The 23,599-nt window shown below is 40.4% G+C and overlaps 2 protein-coding genes and 1 pseudogene across 2 annotated transcripts in view; 1 reads left to right on the forward strand and 2 right to left on the reverse strand.

Moving 5' to 3' along the window:
* ACAT1 (acetyl-CoA acetyltransferase 1) overlaps positions 1-23,599 on the forward strand; it is a 976,528-nt gene that overhangs the window by 554,112 nt on the left and 398,817 nt on the right. The gene's annotated exons all lie outside the window — the stretch shown is intronic.
* The window catches only part of CWF19L2 (CWF19 like cell cycle control factor 2), an 808,601-nt gene that overhangs the window by 387,053 nt on the left and 397,949 nt on the right, over positions 1-23,599 (reverse strand). The window lies entirely within an intron of this gene.
* On the reverse strand, positions 8,351-10,966 carry LOC126936211 (sorting nexin-7-like; annotated as a pseudogene).

Consider the following 23,599-nt stretch of genomic DNA (forward strand, 5'->3'; position numbering starts at 1 on the left):
AAACCTGATTTCCATTCTCATCAAGTCTGGAGCACATTTAACTCTTGATCTCATGAAGGCACTGATGTTTGTTCTGTCTTCATTCCCAGCTTCCCAAGAACTGTGTATCTTCAGGTTCTACTATCTCTGTAGTTTCTCTCTCTAAATGTGTCTATGGTGGGTTTTTTGCAATTGTTTTTTAGTGTGATTGTATATATTGTTTAATATTTTATCTCTCATTTCTATATGTGTAGGACGGAAGGTGGAGATTTCTGCATATACTCATTCAGTCATGCTGACCAAGTAATTTTACTTTTATTCTTAAAATAAATTATTATTGCAGGAAACAGCAAAATATAATTGTATATGAACTTAAAAATAAGAAAACTCGAATTTGATTCTCTAAACCTGAGGTTGGGATTAGTTTTTTCAACTCTCTTATTACGCTTCATATCATTATATAAATGATCATGAAAATGGCTGTCATCATAGTGACATCCAATATCTTCAAAGTATGTGGCATCTTCAAAGCACTTGAGAATCATAAAATTCCTGTAAGAATAGTTTGTATTATTATCTCTATTTTTCAAATGAGGAAAGATAAATGACCCACACAACTAGTTAAATGATCAACCCAGAACGGAATCTTACCTTGTATAGATAAAAGTAATATTTATGGTCATTTGAAATACAGATTTCAAATCAAGTGTTTATTTCACTACATAAATAATTCCCAATCTTGTAAAAAATATTATTGACAACATGCATACTGACAAAATGGTTGAATAGTTTTAAATGAATTCACATTATATTAAATGCCATAGCATATATAAATATTTGAAAAATAGTAGTAAATATTATGTGTTCAGTCCTTTAAGTTGTGCTTGGTAGGAATAAGGATTCATGAGCCTCTGTAGTAACTCCAGGTAACCAGCCATTGATCCCATCTACATCATTCGTGAAACATCCCCAATCTCTTGAAGTTTCATTAACAAGATGACATCATGAAATTCTACCTGAACTTCTCAAAGAATTAGCATAGTCCTGCCATAATTTGATGATAGAGGAATCCAAAATGGATCATTTAATGAGAAGATAGATAGATGATAGATAGATAGATAGATAGATAGATAGATAGATGGATGCTAGATCCTACCAATCTTTTTATAATCCCTAAAAAGCAATTAAACCAAGATATTAAGAAGATTAAAAACTTAGACAAGAATGGAGATCCACCATCCCTCTTCCAAGTCTGATAAATTCTCAATTCTACTAATTACTGAAAGATGTTAGAGAAATGTTTCTTTTTAAAGAAATCTGCCCCTGAACTCATTACTGAAAGGAATACCTTGCTGATAAAAGCTAGCACTTCCTTTTATGAATATTAAACATGGCAATCAGAAATTGAAACATGGCCTTGCTGTCACTTTTTTAAAAAGTAACCGAATAAATTTTCACAAATAATTTGGTGGAGGCAAAATGTAATTACTAGCTAGAACTATCTCCATGCAATATTTTTAATCAAATGGATAGCTCTCTTTTCTCTTTGACAATAAGAGATAACATGCTTTTGTATTATTCATCACAGTAAACATTATTTTATTTGAATAATTAACTTTTTAATTATAAAAGTAATATATGCAAATTGTGGAAAAGGAGAAAAAGTTAAGGACCAATTAAGCAGAAAATAGCAATGTTAACTATGATTAATATTTGGTCACTTATCTTTCAGTGTTGTATACATTTATGGTTTTCGTGTCTGAGAGCACAATGTCATATACTCAGAACATATAAAGAGTGACATGCCAGGCCTGAATTAGTGAGGGTTATCCTTGCAAAGAGATTGATGGGGGAGGAAAGATGTTTCACTACTAGCTTTATCACTTCTAAACAATATTTATGCTTCAGTAAAAATTCAGTACAAATATATAATAGAGAACACTAAAAGGAAAAAATCCGTTCTCTTGTTTTTTTTGAGATCAAAGTCTCGCTCTAGAGCTCAGGCTGAAGTGTAGTGGCACGATCTTGGCTCACCACAACCTCCACCTCCCGGGCTCAAGCAATTCTCCTGCCTCAGCCTCCTGAGTAGCTGGGACTATAGGCATGCACCACCACACCCAGCTAATTTTTGTATTTTTTTGTACAAACAGGGTTTAACCATGTTGGCCAGGCTGTTCTGAAACTCCTGACCTCAAGTGACCCGCCCACCTCGACCTCCCAAAGTGCTGGGATTACAGGCATGAGCCACCACGGCCAGCCTGTTCTCTTGATTTTTAACTTTGTTTATAATGTTCTTACATTCCTAAATTTGCATAAACTTGTAGAAGCTGTGAGTTGAGAGATTATTTTGTCCAACTTGTATTTTATAGATGAGGAAATTAAGGCCAGGAGAAATTAAATGACTTGACAGCAAGGTCACATCTCTAATGCCTTTGACCTGTATATTACAGGTTAATATTAATTTACTTTGAATGGTTAAAAAGCATGTGCGTTTTATTGATCCACTTCGGCATTAGTCTGGATTCCGCATATGTGTTATTCTCACTCGTTAAGAGATTTTTTTCCAACAGCTAATCCAAACGAATTCCCCCTTGTTATTCCCTTTCATGGCATTCTGTTTTCTTTTATAGCACTTATCACACATTGTAATTATATATTGCTTGTGCTTATATGTTGTTTTCTCCGTGACCACACTCTAAGCTCCTTGAAGGCTAACCTTCTACATGTTCTGTCTTCATTATATACCCGGTGCCTAGCATAGTGCCTGGTTTGTAATGCGTGCTCAGTAACGTGGAATTGTTTATACGGTTTCCCTTTTCTGACTGTCTTTGATTGGGCACCCAAGTTACCTCCACTTATTGAGCATTTACTGTCTTCTAGAATTTAGACAATGTAAGAACGTCATATATGTGTATATACTTTAAGCTCATTAATTAGCTACATTATTATCTCTGTTGTACAGATGAAAAATACTGAGGCTGGGAGAGGTTAGGGAAATGTCAAAAGGTCAGAAACCCAGCAAATGACAGACACAGGGTTCAACCTCAGGTGTTATTCCAGAGTCTAAGATCTGAGCTTTTATGCTATCTTCTTGCTAGTTTCCTGGCTTCAGCTGATGTTTGAGATTCAGTAATAGGAACAGTATCTCTTGACCCATAGTTGGAACGTTTTCTGGGCATCTGGATGAATATAACAATAGTAGCAGGCTGAACATGTGTTTCTAATTTTAATCCCTTGATATGGTTTGGCTGTGTCTCCCACCAAATCTCATCTTAAATTGTAGTTCCCATAATCCCCACGTGTCATGGGAGGGACCAGGTGGAGATAAGTGAATCATGGGGGCAGTTTCCCCCATCCTGTTCTCCTGATAGTGAGTTAGTTCTCATGAGATCTGATGGTTTTATAAGGAGCTTCCCTCTTCGCTGGACACTTGTTCTTCTCCCTCCTGCCACCATCTAAGAAGTGCTTTGCTCCTCCTTCACCTTCCACCATGATTTTAAAGCCTCTCCAGCCGTGTGGAACCGTGAGTCCATTAATTTTTTATAAATTACCCAGTCTCAGGTGTGTCTTTATTAGCAGCATGAGAATGGACTAATACATATTAAAATGACAATAGAGGGACTTTTCTTAAAGCATAAAGCCATAAGAACAAGAAGAACTGAAAGGAAAAAGTAACAAAGAAAGGTGTAACTGACTCAGCAAAGCTAAGACAGCTGAATCTTAAACTGGTAGTAGGGAAAGCCCAGCTACCCTGACCTATACTGTTCAAATTGGTGGCAGTGACGAGGAAGAGACAGCGGCTAAAATAAGAACTGGTTGAGAGAGCTTCTAAAAAAATTATTTGGTCCCAAGATTCCTTCCCCCACCTCAACCTTGACACAACCAATAACTGCCCTCCCCCTACCCACGTTTTATATCCTGGAGAGAGTTTCTGGACTGGAAGACTACAAGCATAGGTGAGGGCAGAAGTATCTTACTGAAAGGGGGATTTTTAAGAATGTATATTCAGTAGGCTGGGTACGGTGACTCACGCCTGTAATCCTAGCAGTTTGGGAGGTCGAGGCCAACAGATCATTTGAGGTCAGGAGTCGGGACCAGCCTGGCCAACATGGTGAAACCCTGTCTCAACTAAAAATACAAAAAAAATTAGCCGTGCATGGTGGTGCATGCCTATAAGCCCAGCTACTTAGAAGGCTGAGGCAGGAGAATCGCTTGAGCCCAGGAGGTGGAGGCTTCAGTGAGCCGAGATTGTGCCATTGCACTCCACCCTGGGCGACGGAGTGAGACTCTGTCTCAAAAACAAAAAAAGTGTAAACATGAAATGAATGAGCAAAAGTAAATATGTAAGTAAACATGAGATGAATTTGCAAAAAGATGAAGGTGGTGGGAACAGGAAGAGATAGGAGTGAGTGGAGCACTGCTGTTGTTTGTTGTAAAGGCAACTAGTCTCATTAAACTCTTGCATATATAACTTTAAAAACTACAACAAAATCTTCTTAACATGTAAGGAAAGCTGTGTATAGACTTCTCATTTTCCAACTCTTAGAATCAGGGAATACACGAGCATGTTTATTACATGGGCATACTGTGTGATGCTGACCCAGGCAGGACACACAGTACCCAGTAGGTAGCTTTTCAGTCCTTGTCTCCCTCTCTCTTTCTCATCCCTCTCATTGGCCCCAGCATCTATTGTTCCTGTCTTTATGTCCACGTGTACTCAATGTTTAGCTCTCACTTATAAGTGAGAACATGTGGTATTTGGCCTTCTGTTTCTACATTAGTTTGCTTAAGATAATGGCCGCCAGCTGCATCCATGTTGCTGCAAAGAGCATGGTCTCTTTTTTATGGCTGCATAGTATTCTGTGGTATACATGTGCCATTTTTTTTTTGTCCAGTCCACCATGGATGGACACCTAAGTTGATTCCATGTCTACTATTGTGAATAGTGCTGTGATGAATACACGGGTGCATGTGTCCTTTTGATAGAATGATTTGTTTTTCCTTTGTGTATACACCCAGTAATGGGATTGCTGGGTCAAATAGCAGTTCAACTCTTGGTTCTTTCAGTAATCTCCAAACTCCTCTCCACACTGGCTGGACTAATTTATATTCCCACCAGCAGCGTATAAGTGTTTAGTCAGTGTAGAAGTTTTTCAGTTCTTGTCTCCCTTTCTCTTTCTCATCCCTCTCATTGACCCCAGTGTCTATTGTTCCTGTCTTTATGTCCACGTGTACTCAATGTTTATTCTCACTTATAAGTGAGAACATGTGGTATTGGCTTTCTGTTTCTGCATTAGTTCGTTTAGGATAATGGCCTCCAGCTGCATCCATGTTACTGCAAAGAACATGGTCTTATAAGTGTCTTCTTTTCTTCATAGCCTCACCAACATCTGTTATTTTTTGACTTGTTTTTAACAAGTCATTCTGACTGGTATGAGATGAAATCTCATTGTGGTTTTGATTTGCATTTCTCTGATGATTAGTATTGATGAGCATTTTTTCATGTTTTTGGCTGCTTGTATGTCTGCTTTTGAGAAGTGCCTGTTCCTGTCCTTTTCCCACTTTTTAATGGTGTTGGTTTTTGCTTGTTCCTTATAGGTTTTTTCAGTTCCTTATAGGTTATGGATATTAGACCTTTGCTGGATGCAGTTCACCAATATTTTCCCCCATTATGTAGGTTGTCCACTGTTGATAGTTTCTTTTGCTGTGCAGAAGCTTTTTAATTTAATTACATCCCACTTGTCAATTTTTGGTTTTGATGCAATTGCCTTTGAGGACTTAGCCATAAATTCTTTATCAAAGCCAATATCAAGAAGGATATTTCCTAGGTTTTCTTCTAGGATTTTTACAGTTTTAGGTCTTACTTTTTAGTCTTTAATTCATCTTGAGTTGATTTTTGTATATGGTGATAGGTAGGGGTCCAGTTTCATTCTTCTGCATACAGATAACCAGTTATCCCAGCACCATTTAGTCAACGGGGAGTCTTTCCCCATTACTTATTTTTGTTCACTTTTTTGAAGATCAGATGGTTGTAGGTGTGTGGCCTTATTTCTGGATTCTCTATTCTGTTCCATTGGTGTATGTGTCTGTTTTTGTGCCACTATCATGCTGTTTTGGTTATTATGGCCTTGTAATATAGTTTGAAATCAGATATGGGATGCCTTCTGATTTGTTACTTTTGTTTAGGACTACTTAGGCTATTGAGGCTCTTTTCTGGTATCAAATGAATTGCAGCATAGTTTTTTCTAATTCTATGAAAAATGATGCTGGTAGTTTGATATGAATAGTGTTGAACTGCAAATTGTTTTGGGCAGTATAGCCATCTTACCCATATTGATTTTTCCAATCCATGAGTATGGAATATCTTTCCATTTATTTGCCATCTCTGATTTCTTTCAGCAGTGTTTTATAGTTCTCCTTGTAGAGATATTTCACCTTCTTGGTTAGCTGTATCCCTAGGTATTTTATTCTTTTTGTGGCTATTGTAAATGGGATCACATTCTTGATTTGGCTCTGAGCTTGAACGCTCTTGACATTGATTTTGTATCCTGAAACTTTACTGAAGTCGTTTATCAGTTCTAGGAGCCTTTTAGTAAAGTTGTAAGGGTTTTCTAGGTATAGAATCATATCATCAGTGAAGACAGATAGTTTGACGACTTCTTTTCCTGTTTAAATGCCTTTTATTTCTTTCTCTTGCCTGACTGCTTGGTTAGGACTTCCAGCACTATGTTGAATTAGAGTAACGAGAGTGGGCCGGGCGCGGTGGCTCACGCCTGTAATCCCAGCACTTAGGGAGGCCGAGACGGGCGGATCACGAGGTCAGGAGATCGAGACCAGCCTGACTAACACGGTGAAACCCCGTCTCTACCAAAAAAAAAAATACAAAAAACTATCCGGGCGAGGTGGCGGGCGCCTGTAGTCCCAGTTACTCGGGAGGCTGAGGCAGGAGAATGGCGTGAACCTGGGAGGCGGAGCTTGCAGTGAGCTGAGATCCGGCCACTGCACTCCAGCCTGGGTGACAGAGCGAGACTCTGTCTCAAAAAAAAAAAAAAAAAAAAAAAAAAGAGTAGCAAGAGTGGGCATCCATGTCTTGTTCCAGTTCTCAAGGGGAATGTTTCCAGTATTTGCCCATTGAGTATAAGGTTGAGGGTGAGTTTGTCATATATGGCTCTTATTATTTTGAGATATGTTCCTTTGCTGCCTAGTTTGTTGAGGGTTAGTACCATAAAGGGATGTTGTATTATTTCAAAAGCTTTCTCTGTATCTATTGAGATGATCATATGGTTTTTGTTTTTAGTTATGGTTATGTGGCAGATCATGTATATTGATTTGTGTATTTTGCATCAACTTTGCATCCCAGGAATAAAGCCTACTTGATCATGATAAATGAACTTTTTGATGTGCTGCTGGATTCAGTTTGCTAATGTTTTGTTGAGGATTGTTGCGTCTATGTTTATCAGGGATATTGGCCTAAAGTTTTGTTTTTTCACGTGTCTCTGCCAGGTTTTGGTATCAAGATGATGCTGGCATCATAGATGAGTTAGGAAGGAGTTTCTCCTCCTTGATGTTTTGGAATATTTTCAGTAGGGTTGGTACCAGGTCTTATTTGTATGTCTGGCAGAATTTGGCTGTCAATCTCTCTGATCCAGGGCTTTTTTTGCTGGTAGGTTTTTTATTACTGATTCAACCTCAGGACTCATTAGTGATCTATTCAGGTTTTCTTTGTCTTCCTGGACCAATCTTGGGAGCTTGTGTGTTCATAGGAATTTATCCATTTCCTATAGATTTTCTAATTTCTGTGCATAAAGGCTTTCCTAATAGTCTCTGAGAGTCTTTTGTGTTTCTGTGGGATCAGCTGAATGTCACATTTGTCATTTCTGATTGTGATTATTAGCATCTTCTCTCTTTTTTCTTTGTTAATCTAGGTGGTGGTCTATTGATCTTGTTTATTATTTCAAGGCACCAACTTGTGGTTACCTTGATCTTTTTTTCATATTAAACATTTTATTAAACTGAGTCCTTACACCATATTTAAAATATCATGTTCCACAGTCAAATATTTAACAAAAAAAAATCTATATACAGTTATTGGCATACAAATTTAAGAACATAATTAAAACCAAGCTAAATCTCTCTCTCTCTCTGTATCTACATATATATGTATAGATGTATATCCATACAAATAGATATATAGATATATCTTCAAATTCATATCAATGAACTGGAGTACCTGAGGTTTCAAGTTGTTGGTTTTTCCAGATAGTATAAAACATTTTTCATGCACTTGATAAAGGACATGGCAGATCCAGAAAGAATAACTTTGGTTGATAAATGCTGTCTCCCAAAGATTAAACAGAAGTCCTCAGTGGAATTAAGGTTTATCTTCAGAGGTGTCTTCCAAGTGGAGGTTGGTGATGTAAGGAATGGTTCCCATGTAGCAAGGTACTGTTCATAATAGTGGATACTCTCCTCAGCCATATCTGTAAATGCTAACTGGATATCATTTTGAATATTTTGTTGCCATCTTTCCCATTATGCTTTCAGGGCATTATTAGCATATTCCACTTCATCTTCAAGTTTTCCAATCTCCTCTGTAAGCAGATCACTATCTGCCTTTTTATAGGTCAAAGCTTCAACTTTGGGACCCAGTTCTGCTGTGTTTGGTCTCTTCTTTTCATAACACCCACTAATATTTCACTACAAAGCACGTACCCATGTACAAGAAGAAGCAGGGCCTCTGAGAGTCCAAACATCCGTTTTTCAGTGGCCTTACAGCATCTGTCAATGCAGCTGACAACATCTTTTAGATTATCAACCAGATCCTCTTCTGACACTGACCAAAGAATATGAATTGGACCATATTCTTTCATTTCATCAAAATATTCCCTTCCTTGAAAATTCTGAGAAATTTTATCTATCAAATTTGTTTTCTGGCTAAAAATTTTAATAGTTACACATTCCATGAACTCTCCCGGGTGGTTTTTTGTTTGTTTGTTTGTTTTTGGTCTTTTAATTGGGGCTTTTAGCTGGGTACAGTGGCTCACACCTGTAATCCCAGCATTTTGGGAGGCTGAGGAGGGCGGATCACGAGGTCAGGAGATCGAGACCATCCTGGCTAACTTGGTGAAACCCCGTCTCTACTAAAAATACAAAAAAAAAAAAATTAGCCAGGCATGGTGGCAGGCACCTGTAGTCCCAGCTACTTGGGAGGCTGAGGCAGGAGAATGGCATGAACCTGGGAGGCAGAGCTTGCAGTGAGCTGAGATCGCACCACTGCACTCCAGCATGGGCAACAGAGTGAGACTCTGTCTCAAAAAATAAATAAGTAAAATAAAATTTAAAAATAAAAAATAAATTAATTGGGGCTTTTAGCCCATTTACATTTAAGGTTAATTTTTGTTTGTTTGTTTTTTATACTTTAAGTTCTAGAGTACATGTGCACAACGTGCACGTTTGTCACATATGTATACATGTGCCATGTTGGTGTGCTGCACCCATTAACTCATCATTTACGTTAGGTATTTCTCTTAACGCTATCCCTCCCCGCTCCTCCCACCCCACAACAGGCCCCTGTGTGTGATACTCCCCACCCTGTGATGTTCCCCGCCCTGTGTCCAAGTGTTCTCATTGTTCAATTCCCACCTATGAGTGAGAATATGCAGTGTTTGGTTTTCTGTCCTTGTGATAGTTTGCTCAGAATGATGGTTTCCAGCTTCATCCATGTCCCTACAAAGGACATGAACTCATCCTTTTTTATGGCTGCATAGTATTCCATGGTGTATATATGCCACATTTTCTTAATCCAGTCTATCACTGATAGGCATTTGGGTTGGTTGCAAGTCTTTGCTATTGTGAATAGTGCTGCAATAAACATACATGTGCATGTGTCTTTAAAGTAACATGATTTATAATCCTTTGGGTATATACCCAGTAATGGGATCACTGGGTCAAATGGTATTTCTAGTTCTACATAGTTGAGGAATCGCCACACTGTCTTCCACAATGGTTGGACTAGTTTACACTCCCACCAACAGAGTAAAAGTGTTCCTATTTTTCCACATCCTCTCCAGCACCTGGTGTTTCCTGACTTTTTAATGATCGCCATTCTAACTGGTGTGAGATGGTATCTCATTGTGGTTTTGATTTGCATTTCTCTGATGATCAGTGATGATGAGCATGTTTTCATGTGTCTGTTGGCTGCATAAATGTCGTCTTTTGAGAGGTGTCTGTTCATATCCTTCACCTACTTTTTGATGGGGTTGTTTGATTTTTTCTTGTAATTTTAAGTTATTTGTAGATTCTGGATATTAGCCCTTTGTCACATGGGTAGATTGCAAAAATTTTCTCCCATTCTGTAGGTTGCCTGTTCACTCTGGTGGTAGTTTCTTTTGCTGTGCAGAAGCTCTTTAGTTTAATTAGATTTCTGGGTGGTTTTTAATTCCTCTCATTGAGGATGCAACAGCTCTGACTGTTGGCCCCATCCTGCTTAGCAATCCAGGACCCTGCTGCTTGTGAGAAGAGAGTTCCCAAGCTTGTGCAGTGAGAAAAATTTTGAAGTCTTCATTAAATGTTAAAGTTGGATGATCAGCAATTAGCTCAAAAATTTATGCAAAGCCTTCCTGCATGTCTCAATGAACTCATCATTAAAGCGTTCCACCATTCCTTTTACTATAAATTTTTCTGGCAATGGTGGAATAATCAGAGTGGGGTGTGCTTCTTAAAGTTTTCCCTTTGACCAAAGGAAATCTTGATACCATCTCCTAACTTTAAATTCACTGGAGTCAAATTCTGCACAAGATGTCTTAGTAATAATCGTATACGTGATGAGAGTTTCTATTGTAGTAACATGACTTTCAGGTTCATCAACTATGATGAAGAATTCCTTTAAATCTTGTTCATCTTCAAACTTGATTTGGTTTATCATTGATAAAGGGGATGTTGGCATCATAGTGCTGAAGGAATTCATGTCCATCAATGAGGCATCATTGCTGAACACCTCCAGGTCATCCTCGTCCAGATCTAGCACCTCTGCCTGCAGCAGGGTGGAAGAGCCTCTGCTGCCCAAGAAGCGGGCACTGGAGGCCCAAGGAGCGCACCTGAGATGCCCGGCGCTTGCTCTCCTAAACTGACCTTTTGTATGGATTTTCACATTTCAATTTCATTGAGTTCTCCGATTTTACTTCTTTTCTTCGGCTAGATTTTGGGTTGATTTATCCTCTTTTTCTAGTTCCTTTAGGTGAAATGTTAGATTGTTAATTTGAGATTTTCTAACTTCTTGATGTAGGTGCTTGGCCCTATACACTTCACTCTCAACACTGCTTTAGCTGCATCCAAAAGATTTTGGTATGTTGGGTCTCTACTTTTATTGATTTAAAAGAATTTTTTGATTTGTGTCTTGATTTCATTGTACACCCAAAAGTCATTCAGGAGCAAGTTGCTTCATTTCCAGGCAGTTGTGTGGTTTTGAGATATCTTCCTGGTATTGATTTCTATTTTTATTGCCCTGTGGTCCTAAAATGTGCTTAGTATGATTTTGATATTTTTTAATTTATTGAGACTTGCTTTATGGTTGAGCATGTGGTCAAACTTAGAATATGTTTTGTGTGCAGATGAGAAGAATGTATGTTCTGTAGCTGTTGGGTGGAGTATTCTGTAGATGTCTATTTAGGTCCAATTGGTTGAGTGTCAAGTGTAAGTCCAGAATTTGTTAGTTTTCTGCCACATGATCTAACACTGTGAGTAAGGTGTTGAAGTCTCCCACTATTATTGTGTGGCTCTCTAATCCTTTTCATAGGTCAAGAACTGGTTTTATGAATCTGGGTGTTCCAATAGTGGGTGCATATATATTTAGAATAATTAAGCCTTCTTGTTCAAATGAACCCTTTATTATTATGTAATGCCCTTCTTTGTCCTCTTGACTATTGTTGGTTTAGAGTCTGTTTCATCTCATGTAAGAATAGCGACTCTTACCTTCTTTTGTTTTCCATTTGCATGATAGATCTTTCTCCCGCCCTTTACTTTGAGCTTGTGGGTATCATTATGTGTGAGATGAGTCTCTTGAAGATGAAAGATAATTGGATGCTGTCTTCTTATCTAACTTGCTACTCTATGCCTTTTAAGTGGGGTGTTCAGATCATTTACATTCAAGGTTAATACTGATATGTGAGATTTTGATACTGTCATCATGTTGTTAGCTGGTTGTTTTGTATACTTGATTGTGTAGTTGATTCATAGTGTTGATGGACTACGAGCTTAAGTGTTTCTGTGGTAGCAGGTATTGTTCTTTTGTTTCCATGATTAGCACTCCCTTAAAGACTTCTTATAGGCCTGGTCTAGCAGTAATGAATTCCCTTTGTGTTTGCTTGTCTGAAAAGGACTTTATTTCTCCTTTGTTTATGAAGCTTAGTTTGGCAGGATACAAAATTCTTGGTTGGAGATGCTTTTTTTTTTAAGGATACTGCAATTAGGTCCCCAATCCTTTCTGGTTGTAAGATTTCTGCTGAGAGGTCCACTGCTAGCCTGATGGAGTTCCCTTTGTAAGTGACCTGACCCTTTTCTCTAGCTACCTTTAAGATTTTTTTCTTTCATGTTGACCTTGTGTCTTGGGGCTGGTCACCTTGTATAGTATCTCACAGTGGTTCTCTGTATTTGTTGTATTTGCAATCTCTCTAGTGGGATTGGAGACATTTTTGTGGATTACATCCTCTAATGTGTTTTCTAAGTTGCTTACTCTCTCTTCTTCCTTCTCAGGAATGTCAATGAGTCATAGATTTGGTCTCTACAAAATCCCATATTTCTTGGATATTTTGTTCATTTTCTTAAATTGTTCTTTTTATTTTTTGTCTGACTGAGTTGATTTGAAGAACTGATCTTCATGCTCTGAGATTCTTCAGCTTAGTCTATTCTGTTGTTAATGCTAATGGTATTATGGAATTCTTGTGGTGAATTTTTTAATTCCAGAAGTTCAGTTTAGTTCTTTCTTAAAATGGCTATTTCGTCTTTCATCTATTGTGTTATTTTACTAGATTCCTTGAATTCCTTGGATTGGATTTCAACTTTCTCCTGAACCTTAATGAGCTTCCTTGCCATCCAGATTCTGAATTCTATGTCTGTCATTTCAGTCATTTCACTCTGATTAGGAACTATTGCTGGAGAGCTAATGCACTCATTTGGAGGTAAGGGGACATTATAACTTTTTGGAATGCCAGAGTTCTTATTGCTGAGTCTTTCTCATCTAAGAGGACTGGTGTTCCTTTGTCTTTTTGGATTTGCTGTCATTTGGATGTTGTTTTTATATACTTCATTTCCCTTGAGGGTTCTGTGGTGTAAGTTGAGTATAGTCAATCGGCTTTGTTTCTGGGTGTTTTCAGAGAGCCAAGACTCTGTGCAAGATCTTTATTTGTGGCTAGATTCTTGCCCTGTGTTTCACAGATGATGTATATTGGAAGAATATTTTTGATGTTGTAACTTGGGCTGTCATCCAGTAGAAGGTGCTTAAGAGTAATGGCCAACAGATAAGCTCTTATTTAGCTGAGTAGCTCTTCCGTATTTCAGTGGGTTTACTGCAGTGCTCTGTGGTGGGGAGGGAAGAGAGATGACTTCCCCACCAGGTTCATTCCCCTGCCTTAGGGGAGCTCCCTCCTAACACTGGCACCATGCCAACGTTGCCTTCGTTAGGTGTTCCAGGCCACAGGGCTCCTTCAGGCAGAGGCTTTGGCTGCCAGACAGGCCTCACCCTTCCTAGACTGGCACTTTGGAGGGAGGCATACGCCACTCCTGCACTGTCCAGGAACCCTCTTTTACTCCTCTCAGTGTTCTGAGTGTGCAGGCTCCTCTCCCACTTAATCACTGGCCACAGATCTCAGCCTGCCACTTCTGAGCTATGTGCTGCAACCCAGGGGCATTGGGATCTGGCCTGCGGCTTTGTCCTCTGCGTTGGGCCCTGGTTGTGCTGGGGAAGCTGGAGTGCTCTAGGCCAGCGAAGAAAATACTCTGTCTGGGCAGTGGAGGCCGTGCTGTGTACCTGCTCTTGCAGGAGTGGCAAGGCAGGGCCTTGGGAGGGGCCAGGGGACAGAGGAGATGCAGAACAGATGTGCCCCGGTCCCACAGAAAAGATGGCCCCACTCTCTCCTGGCCCAGCAGCCAGCCAAGGTTAGAGCTACTCAGAGGAAGACAGAGAATCTTGTGGGATGGGTGCCTGTGGCCACATTTTGCTGCAGTTGCCCCATGTGCAAAACCACCTTGGCTCTGCACAGCCTGGAGCGCTGTTTCTGCCTACTCTCCAGGCAGGTTCCCTTGGCAATTCAAACATTTGTGGGAGTCATTGGACTTCTTGTAGCTAATATCTGAGAGGTCCATGGAGAGAGTGTGTTACCCCGCCATCACTTCACTCACCCTTCCTTAGGAGCTATTCAGGCCCGGGAACCAGTCCTGGTGCTCTGCAATCCTGTGCAGGGTTCCCAGCTTCCTCCCTCTTCAGGCTCAGTATCTGCCTCACCTCTCTATTACTCTGTGTTTTCTCTCTAAAGATCCATCCTAAGGATGTTGGTTTACTCAATATTTTGGTCTCTCTCACTGGGAGATGCTCCCTGGCTGCGTCTGTTGGCCATCTTGTCACCTCCATCCAATTTTTTTTTTTTTTAAGATGGAGTTTCACTCTTGTCACCCAGGCTGGAGTGCAGTGGCATGATCTCCAGTCACTGCAACCTCCACCTGCTGGGTTCAAGCGACTCCTCAGCCTCAGCCTCCCAAGTAGCTAGGATTACATGCGCTGCCACCATGCCCGGCTAATTGCTGTATTTTTAGTAGAGATGGGTTTTCACCATGTTGGCCAGGCTGGTCTCAAACTCCTGACCTCAGGTGATCCACCTGCCTTGGCCTCCCAAAGTGCTGGGATTACAGGCATGAGCCATTGTGCCCGGCCCATCCAATATTTTTAAATGATAAAATATATTCTCAACTCCCCTTCTTTCTTCTCTCTTTCTCTCTTTAAAGTTGTAAATCTTACTTTAGTCCCTACAGCCACTCACCTGGAGAAGGTTTGTTTAAAATGCCAAATTAACCAGTAGCAGTGGCTCACACCTGTAATTCCTGCACTTTGGGTGGCCGAGGCGGGTGGATCACTTGAAGCCAGGAGTTCGAGACCAGCCTGGCCAACATGGTGAAACCCCATCTCTACTAAAAATACAAAAATTAGCCAGGCGTGGTGGCAGGTGCCTGTAATCCCAGCTATTAGAAAGGCTGAGGCATGAGAATTGCTTGAACCTGGGAGGCAGAGGTTACGGTGAGCCAAGGTCATGCCACCACACTACAGCCTCTGTGACAAAGTAAACCCTGTCTCAGAAACAAAATTCCAAGTTGACTTAGATAAGTAAGCAGAACACAAACAGGAAAGAAGTTCATTTCCTTTCTATCATTCCATATGAATCAGTCAAAAACTTGCTGGAAGTGGAAATTCAGTTTTGCCATAAAAGGGCCCCTTTAATGATTTAACTTTCACCTCTATGTAACTCTGTATTTCTTTCTACTGATTTCTCCATAAAAGCTCTGCATAATGGTGTGGGTTGATTTATGAGACTTTCTCCAGCCTTTATTCCACTTTTATTTTTCCTTACTTTGTTATTTCCCCTGGCAAATGCCAGTGTTAGTATTTGACCCATACAAGGGGTGTTCAGCCAAAGACAGTCCTCAGTCAAATTGTGGCCTGAGACAGATGGTGAAGCCAGCTGGTGCTTTGGGGCAGTCAGATTACATTTCCAAGGCGTTCTCGTGTAACAGCTGTGTGCCTTTGATCAAAACATTGAGAAAAAACCTTTCACGTCTCCCTTAGCACAAAAACAGCCAGGACCCTGTTTTTCTGGATCAAAGAGAGGCATGCCAGATACTCCATAGGACTTCATATGCATTAAATACCAACATTCTCAGAAGAGCTGTAGAGGCCCAGGATGACAGGGGTCACTACAGAAAGAGAACCCCTGCAGGAGGTGAGGAGGGGCTCCACCAGGGCAGATTCCCTTTGTATCTGTTGTACCCTTAGCACCTACAACAGTACTTGGAGCAATGTAGAAGCTCACTAAACATTTTTTGAATTATTAAATAAGTGAGCTGCTTCTCTGTCTGGCATGCCCCTTACTTTACTCAGATTGACACATCCTGATCATTTTTTAAAATCCAGCTCATCTGTTTCTCATAGTGCTTTCTTCGACCTGTCCAAACACTTCTCACTCCATAAAGCTGTGCTTTTGAACAGATTTCTGTTGCTTGTTCTCATAATACAGTATTGCAGTTACTTGATTGCATGTCCCTCCTCCCTTCAAGACCTTTAGTTCCTTCATAGCTAAGGACAAGTCTTATTCATCTCTGTACTCATGCTGCCTAGCATAGTTCCTGTATATTTACTCCTTCAACAGGATCTGAGCACCCTGCTTTATTCCCAACACTGAAACAGGCTCTGGGGATACAGCAGTGAACAAGATATGAGCCCTCTCTATTCCCCAAGCTTAAATTTTATGATTGCAGACAATTAAAACAAGTGAGTAAGTGCAATGGTGGAGGCTATGAGGACATCATGGAAGCACATAGGAAGGACACCACTACATAAAATTTGGTGGATCAGGAAAAGCCTCCTAGAGGATGCTTCCCAGGAAAAAAAACCAAAGAATATCTGAAGAATAAATAGAAGTGAGCCAGCAAAGGGGGAAGGAGTGTTCCAAGAAGAATAGAAGAAAGGAAGACAGAAGGGAGAAGCAGATGAAAGCAGGGAAGAATGGGAGAAGTGATGAAGAGAGGAAGGCAGGGATATTGCATTCTCTTATTTGCCTTGTAATATTTCTTCCAGTAGGTGGCCTTACCAAGAGCCCCATAACTGCTAGAGGCCACCTGCTACCCCATCTTACTTGGAGGATCTGTTTTTACCCCTAGTCACAGAATCACAGGCTATTATAGAACTGAAAGGGGCTGTTAATACCTAGTTCTATCTCTCTTATTCTACACATATGAATGATGAAGCCCACAGAGGTTAGTAATAACAGTATTTTGATTTTATCTGTTATCTTGCAAAGCATTTTTACCCCTCTCCAGTGTGCATCCAACAGCGCTGTGAAGCAGCATTATTCTTTTTTACAAATCAGGAAACTGGGGTTTAAATGGAATTAGTGGTAGAGCTGGAAGCCAGGTCTCTACCAAGGGCACACCATGAGGAGTGGAGCCAGCAGGAGATGACTCCTCATCCGAACTCCTTCCAGAAGGCAAGAAGAGCGCTCTGACACCTGATAGGGACTGGCCATGCTAATTATTCACAGCATGTCCCAATTAAAAGAACACTTGTGCTGAATGCCTTATTTGCCAATAGCCTGGAGATCACTAGAATGATTGGAGTTGACTGGTTTTGCCTTCATTTGGTGTCAGGTGGTAGGTCAGTCTTGTTACAAATAAAAAGAGTGTGCATTTTGGACTAGATAAAAATGTGAAATGTCTGTAAAAGCAGGACTCTATAAGCCAAGTTAAAAGATAAGCCATACAATCACATGCTGGCAAGGATGTGGAGAAAAGGGAATTCTCATATACTCTTGGTGGGAATGTAAATTAGCACAACCACTACAAAAAACAGTGGAGTTTCCTCAAAAAACTAAAAATAGAGCTACCATATAATCCAGCAACCCCACTCCTAGGTGTATACCCAAAAGACAGGAAATCAGTATATCAGCGAGGTATCTGCACTCCCATATTTATTGCAGCACTGTTCACAGTAGCTAAGATTTTGAAGCAACCTAAGTGTCCATCAACAGATGAGTGGATAAAGAAGCTATGGTACTATACATCATGGAGTACTATTCAGCTACAAAAAAGGATAAGATCCTGTCATACCCAACAACTGAGATGGAACTGGAGGTCATTATGTTAAGTAAGTCAGGCACAGAATGATAAACATCACCTGTTCTCACTTATCTGCGGGAACTAAAAATTAAAACAATTGAATTCACGGAAATAGAGAGTAGAAAGATGGTTACCACAGCCCGAGAAGGGTAGTGGTGAAGTGGGGGAGGATATGGGGGTGGGGAATGGTTAATGGGTACGAAAAAAGTAGTTAGAATAAATTAGAGCTGGGTGCAGTGGCTCACACCTGTAATCCCAGCACTTTGGGAGGCCGAGGTGGGTGGATCACTTGAGGTCAGGAGTTTGAGACCAGCCTGGCCAACATGATGAAACCCCGTCGATACTAAAAACACAAAAATTACCTGGGAGTGGTGGTGCACACCTGTAATCCCAGCTACTTGGGAGACTGAGGCATGAGAATCGCTTGAACCCAGGAGGCAGAGGTGGTAGTGAGTCAAGATTGCACCACTACACTCCTGCCTGGGCGACAGAGTGAGATCCTTCTCAAAAAAAAAAAAAAAAAAGAAGAAAAACAAACAATACCTAGTATTTGCTAGCACAACAGGGTGACTATAGTAAAAATATATATCGAGATATGAATTTTAAAATAACTCAGAGTATAGTCAGAATGTTTGAAACACAAAGGATAAATGCTTGAGGTGATGGATACCCCTATGTACGCTGATGTGATTATTACCCATTGTATGCCTGTATCAAAATACCTCATGCAACCCATAAATATATACTCCTATGTACCCACAAAAATTAAAAATTTAAAATAAAAAGATTAGCCCTAGACTGGGGAAATATTAACTTTATAAAAATCATCAAAGAAATAATATCCAGGGCTCAATTCCTAAAGTCAGTAAGAGAAAGACTAATAACCCAACAGAAAAATGGGCAATGGATATAAACAGGCAACTCTCAAAAAACAGGAAATCTTAGTGACCAAAAAAAAACATGAAAAATATTCCCCATTAATCAAGATGCACCATAAAATAGTAAGACAAACTTTCGCCTCATTTTGTTTTATAAAGGTTTTAAAGTCTAATAAGTTTTGATGAAGATGGGACAATGCTATCTAGGGAGGGAATGAGACAAGATCTAATAACACTCAAAATGTTCTATACTCAATGAATTTTACTTCTAGATATAGATACCCATATATAATAGTAATATCTGTAATTAATGTTATAGATATTATTCATGTAATATATATTAAAGAAACTCTCATGTGTGTGAAAGGAGGTTCACCGAAGTATTTGCCAACATAGTAAAAAAAAAAAAAAAGCAAATTTCAAGATGTTATAGACTATGCTACCATTTCTATAAATTATATTTATTAATACATATAGATGGAACAAACGCGTCAAAGCACTAAATCCATTATAATGGTTAACTCAAAGAAAGAAAGGAATAAGATAAGAAAGGGAAATATAGGGACTTCAAATTTGTTAGGGTTTTTTTCTTAGAAATTTTTTCAGGCTGGGTGTGGTAGCTCCCACTTATAATGCCAGCGTTTTGGGAGGCCGAGGCAGAAGGATAGCTTGAGGCCAGAAGTTTGAGACCAGCCTGGGCAATACTGGGAGACTCCTATCTCCACAAAAAATATTTAAAAATCAGCCGGGAGTGGTGGCACCATCCTGCAGTCCCAGCTACTCGGGGCTGAGGAGGGGGGTTCGCTTGAGCCCAGGAGTTAGAGGCTGCAGTGAGCCACGATCATGCCACTTCACTCCAGCGTGGGTGACATAGTGAGTCTTTGTCTCAAAACACAAATAAAAATAAAATTAAAATTTATTTTTAAAAAATCTGAACCAAAACCTTAAAAATATTTTTAAATTATTTGTTCATGCCTATACCAAAACTATTTGTTTTTGTTTGTTTGTTTGTTTAGATATGCGGTCTCCTGGCTTCAAGTGATCCTGCCCGAGCCTCCCAAAGTGCTAGGATTACAGGTATGAGCCACGCGTGTCCAGCCTAAAATTACTTTACAAAACATTTTTAATAAGCCTGACTTTTCATACAGAAAAGTCAAGTACTTATCCTTTCACCCCAATTTAATACCACCAGTTTCCTCATCTGTTAATTTTAAAAAGAACAGATTAGATCACTTCTAAGATCCTTCCAGCCCTGACACTCTAGCCTCCTGTGAAATCTCAAAGGCTTTGAAGAGATTGCAGATGAGTGACCTTTCGTTGAAGTAAGTTCTGGAAGGAGCTAGGAATGTACCGTCAGCTGTTATAGGGGAAAGAAGCCTTGGAACCTTTTTTTAAACCATGAAAGCTGCTGCTTTTCACGTAGCCTCACCCCAGAGGCATTCCCCAATTAGTGTCCTAGCTATTTATATTCTGGGAACCCTATCTAAATTTAGCTTCCACACAAAAGTTTGTACTGTGATGGGATCTGGACACTCTGGTACTGTTTTCCTCCTCCTACCCCAAGTGAAAAGCCTTTACATGAAACTCGGTTGTCACTAATTATTGTGTAGAACACTAGGCTTAGAAGTTCGGTAGCCATATATTGAACCCAATAGTAGAGCTTGTAATCTGTCACAGGTCTGATGGTGTGATAGACTATTTTGCATTCAGGATGGTCCCAGCAAAATCTTTGTCTTGTGGGAGGCTGAAGGAGCCATTTAACAGGTTAAATGGGAGACTTGTGGCGGACTTGAGGATTTTTGCTTGTTTGTTTCTTTAGAGATGGGGGTCTCACTGTGTTGCCCAGTATGGCCTCAAACTCTGGGGCTCAAGCAATCCTCCCTCCTCAGCCTCCACAGTAGCTGGAAACCAAGGATTTTATACACAGTCAGGCAGTCTTTCTAGTGCACACAGGCCCTTCCTAAGGAATCTACCTGGACTCTCATTTAACCAAAGGAGAACTGAAGAAACTTCAGCAAAAGGACTGATAATGAGCATTTAATATATTTAGTTGTAAAATGAAGAATAAAAGAAGGACTGGGAAATAGGTAGAAGAATAGTATGTGAACAAAATAGAAATGATGCAGCAAAAATTATGGGAGGAGAAGAGGTAAAGGAGAAAATAGAAAGTCTGAAAAAGGATCCTCATCTTAAACTGAAAGTATATGGTTAGTTTTTAAATGGTGAACCAGAGATACTAGAAAAGCTTTAAACAAAGATAACAAAACAAATTTTCCTAAATACCAAAAGAAATGTTTTGGAAATAGCACAGAAACACAGTAAATACAGTACACACAATATTTAGAGCATTAAATAAATAGCAACATTGGAGAGTGATTCCATGATATATTGTTAAGTGAAAAAAGTAAAATGCTAAAGAGTATAGGTAGCATGCTGCTTTTTGTGTAAGAAAATAAAACAGGAAGACAAGAAATATACACGTACCTATTTCATTTTTTGCAAAAAGAAACACAGGAAGGGTAATCAGAAAACAATGAGATTACCCAGATACAAGGAGAGAAATTAGGAGGATGAATGGGAGGGAGAGTGATGCTTCTCTGAGGGTAGTTTTTCCTTGTCGAAATGTGTGAATATATTCCACATATTCAAATAATAAAATAGAATTAACAAGAAGCGGCCATGCACAGTGGCTCATGCCTATAATCCCAGCACTTTAGGAGGCCGAGGTGGGAGGATCACTTGAGGCCAGGAGTTTGACACCAGCCTGGCCAACATGGTGAAACCCCGTCTCTATTACAAATACAAAAATTAGCCTAGGGTTGTCGGTGGTGTGCACCTGTAGTCCCAGCTACTCAGGAGGCTAGGCAGGAGAATTGATTGAACCTGGGATACAGAGGCTGCGGTGTGAGCCAAAATCGTGCCACTGCACTCTAGCCTGGGCGACAGAGCAAGACTCTGTCTAAAAAAACAAAAATAAATAAAAATAAATTTTAAAAAAAGGAGGAGTAAGGACTTAAAACTGAGAACAGATAGAAAACCGGAGTGTATTTCATATTAGCAACATAACCTCAGTAAAGGGCAGGGAGGCTGACAAGGATCTTTTGGACACGACGCTTTGACCATAACCCTCATAGTAAAGGTGGGGAGTGAAGGGATCACAGACAAATCCTGAGCTCTTTTCTGTCTGTGTGTTTTTTGCGACTGCCCCTCCAGAGTTCTGTATACCTTTGTTTAAACTTTTATTTTAGGTTTGGGGTGTATGTGCAGGTTTGTTATATAGGTAACTTGCATGTCATGGGGTTTGTTGTACAGATAATTTCGTCACCCAGGTAATAAGCGTAACACCCGATGGGCAGTTTTCCCATCCTCACCCTCCTCCCATCCTCCACTCTTAAGTAGGCCCCAGTGTCTATTACTCCTTTTTTTGTGTCCATGTGTACAGAATGTTTTGCTCCCACTTATGAGAACATGTGGCATTTGGTTTTGTTTCTGCACTCGCTCGCTTAGGATAATGGCCTCTAGCTTCACCCATATTGCTGCAAAGAACATGATCTCACTGCTTTCATGGCTTCACAGTGAAATGGGAAAAGTTCCCTTGTACTCCTCCCAGGGTGTGCGATGGGGGTGCGGCTCGATTCTCCGTGCGCCGCTGCTCAAACCTCTATGGGGAACCATGCAGACGGGCAGGTTGTGGGGCTCTGACCCCACAGCAGTGTCTGGGGGTGAACGTTTACAGCTGAAGCCCCAGTGGGCATGCGTTACGGGGTGCTATTTTAGTTTAGCCGTCCATAGGCGGCTTGTGTTACTCAGCTCAGTTAGACCCCTGCCTTATGGCAAGGACAGAGGGCTTTCTGTATCCCGGAGTTCCTGCCTTGGTGTACTGGAAGAATCGGATCACACATGGGCTTGGAGACTGAGTGCGAGGTTTTGTTGAGTGGAAGTAGCTCTCAGCGGATGGGGGAGCCAGAAGGGAGATGGTTTTCTCCTGGAGTCTGGCCGTTCAGCGGCGCAGGCTCTCCTCCTCCAACGCTGGCCAAACTCCATGTTGTCCTGCTGGTCCATGGCCTGCTGACCTGCCCGCCTCTGTCGGTGTGCTCTTCCCCTGGCGTGTTCCCCTTGAGTCCTCTCGAAGTCCAGCTGCTTGTGCCTCTGCCCGCTAGGGTCTCGGGGTTTTTATGGGCACAGGATGGGGGCATGGCAGGCCAGAGTGGCCTTGGGAAATGAAACCTCTGGGCAGGAAAACAGAAATGCCTGTCCTCACCTAAGTCTGTGGGCACAGGCCTGGGGATGAAGTGCTAGCCAGGGACCACACCCTCCTCTACCCAGCACTTCCCTGCCCCCCTTCCATATCAATACTATTCCATAGTGTATATGTACCACATTTTCTTTACCTAGTCTACCGTTGATGGGCATTTAGGTGATTTCCATGTATTTGCCATTGTGAACAGTGTTGCAATGAACATACACGTGGATGTGTCTTTATGATAAGACAATTTAGATCTCTTTAGGTATATACCCAGTAATGGGATTGCGGGTCGAATGGTAGTTCTGTTTTAAGTTATTTGCTGAGTTCTTTTTTAATAGGTTTGTTTTTCATAGTGGTATGGATGTAACAATTCTGAATCTATTTTATGTTTATTGAAGAATTAAGGGTGTGAATATGATTATGTTTGAGGAAGCCAGGGTTCTCAATTGGGTACAATTGTGGAATGGAGAAAAGAAAGGAAGATCTCTGTGGTGTTGTTGAATTGGCACAGGAGGTCTCAGTATGAATTCATGATTTCTAAAACAAACAAACACGTCAATACTGATGAGTGTTCCTAATGCCCAGATCTTAGTTGGTTTATAATAGAAATGGCATCATCTAA

The sequence above is a fragment of the Macaca thibetana genome, chromosome 14 (genome assembly GCF_024542745.1).
Source record: "Macaca thibetana thibetana isolate TM-01 chromosome 14, ASM2454274v1, whole genome shotgun sequence".
In the NCBI taxonomy this organism is placed as follows: domain Eukaryota; kingdom Metazoa; phylum Chordata; class Mammalia; order Primates; family Cercopithecidae; genus Macaca; species Macaca thibetana.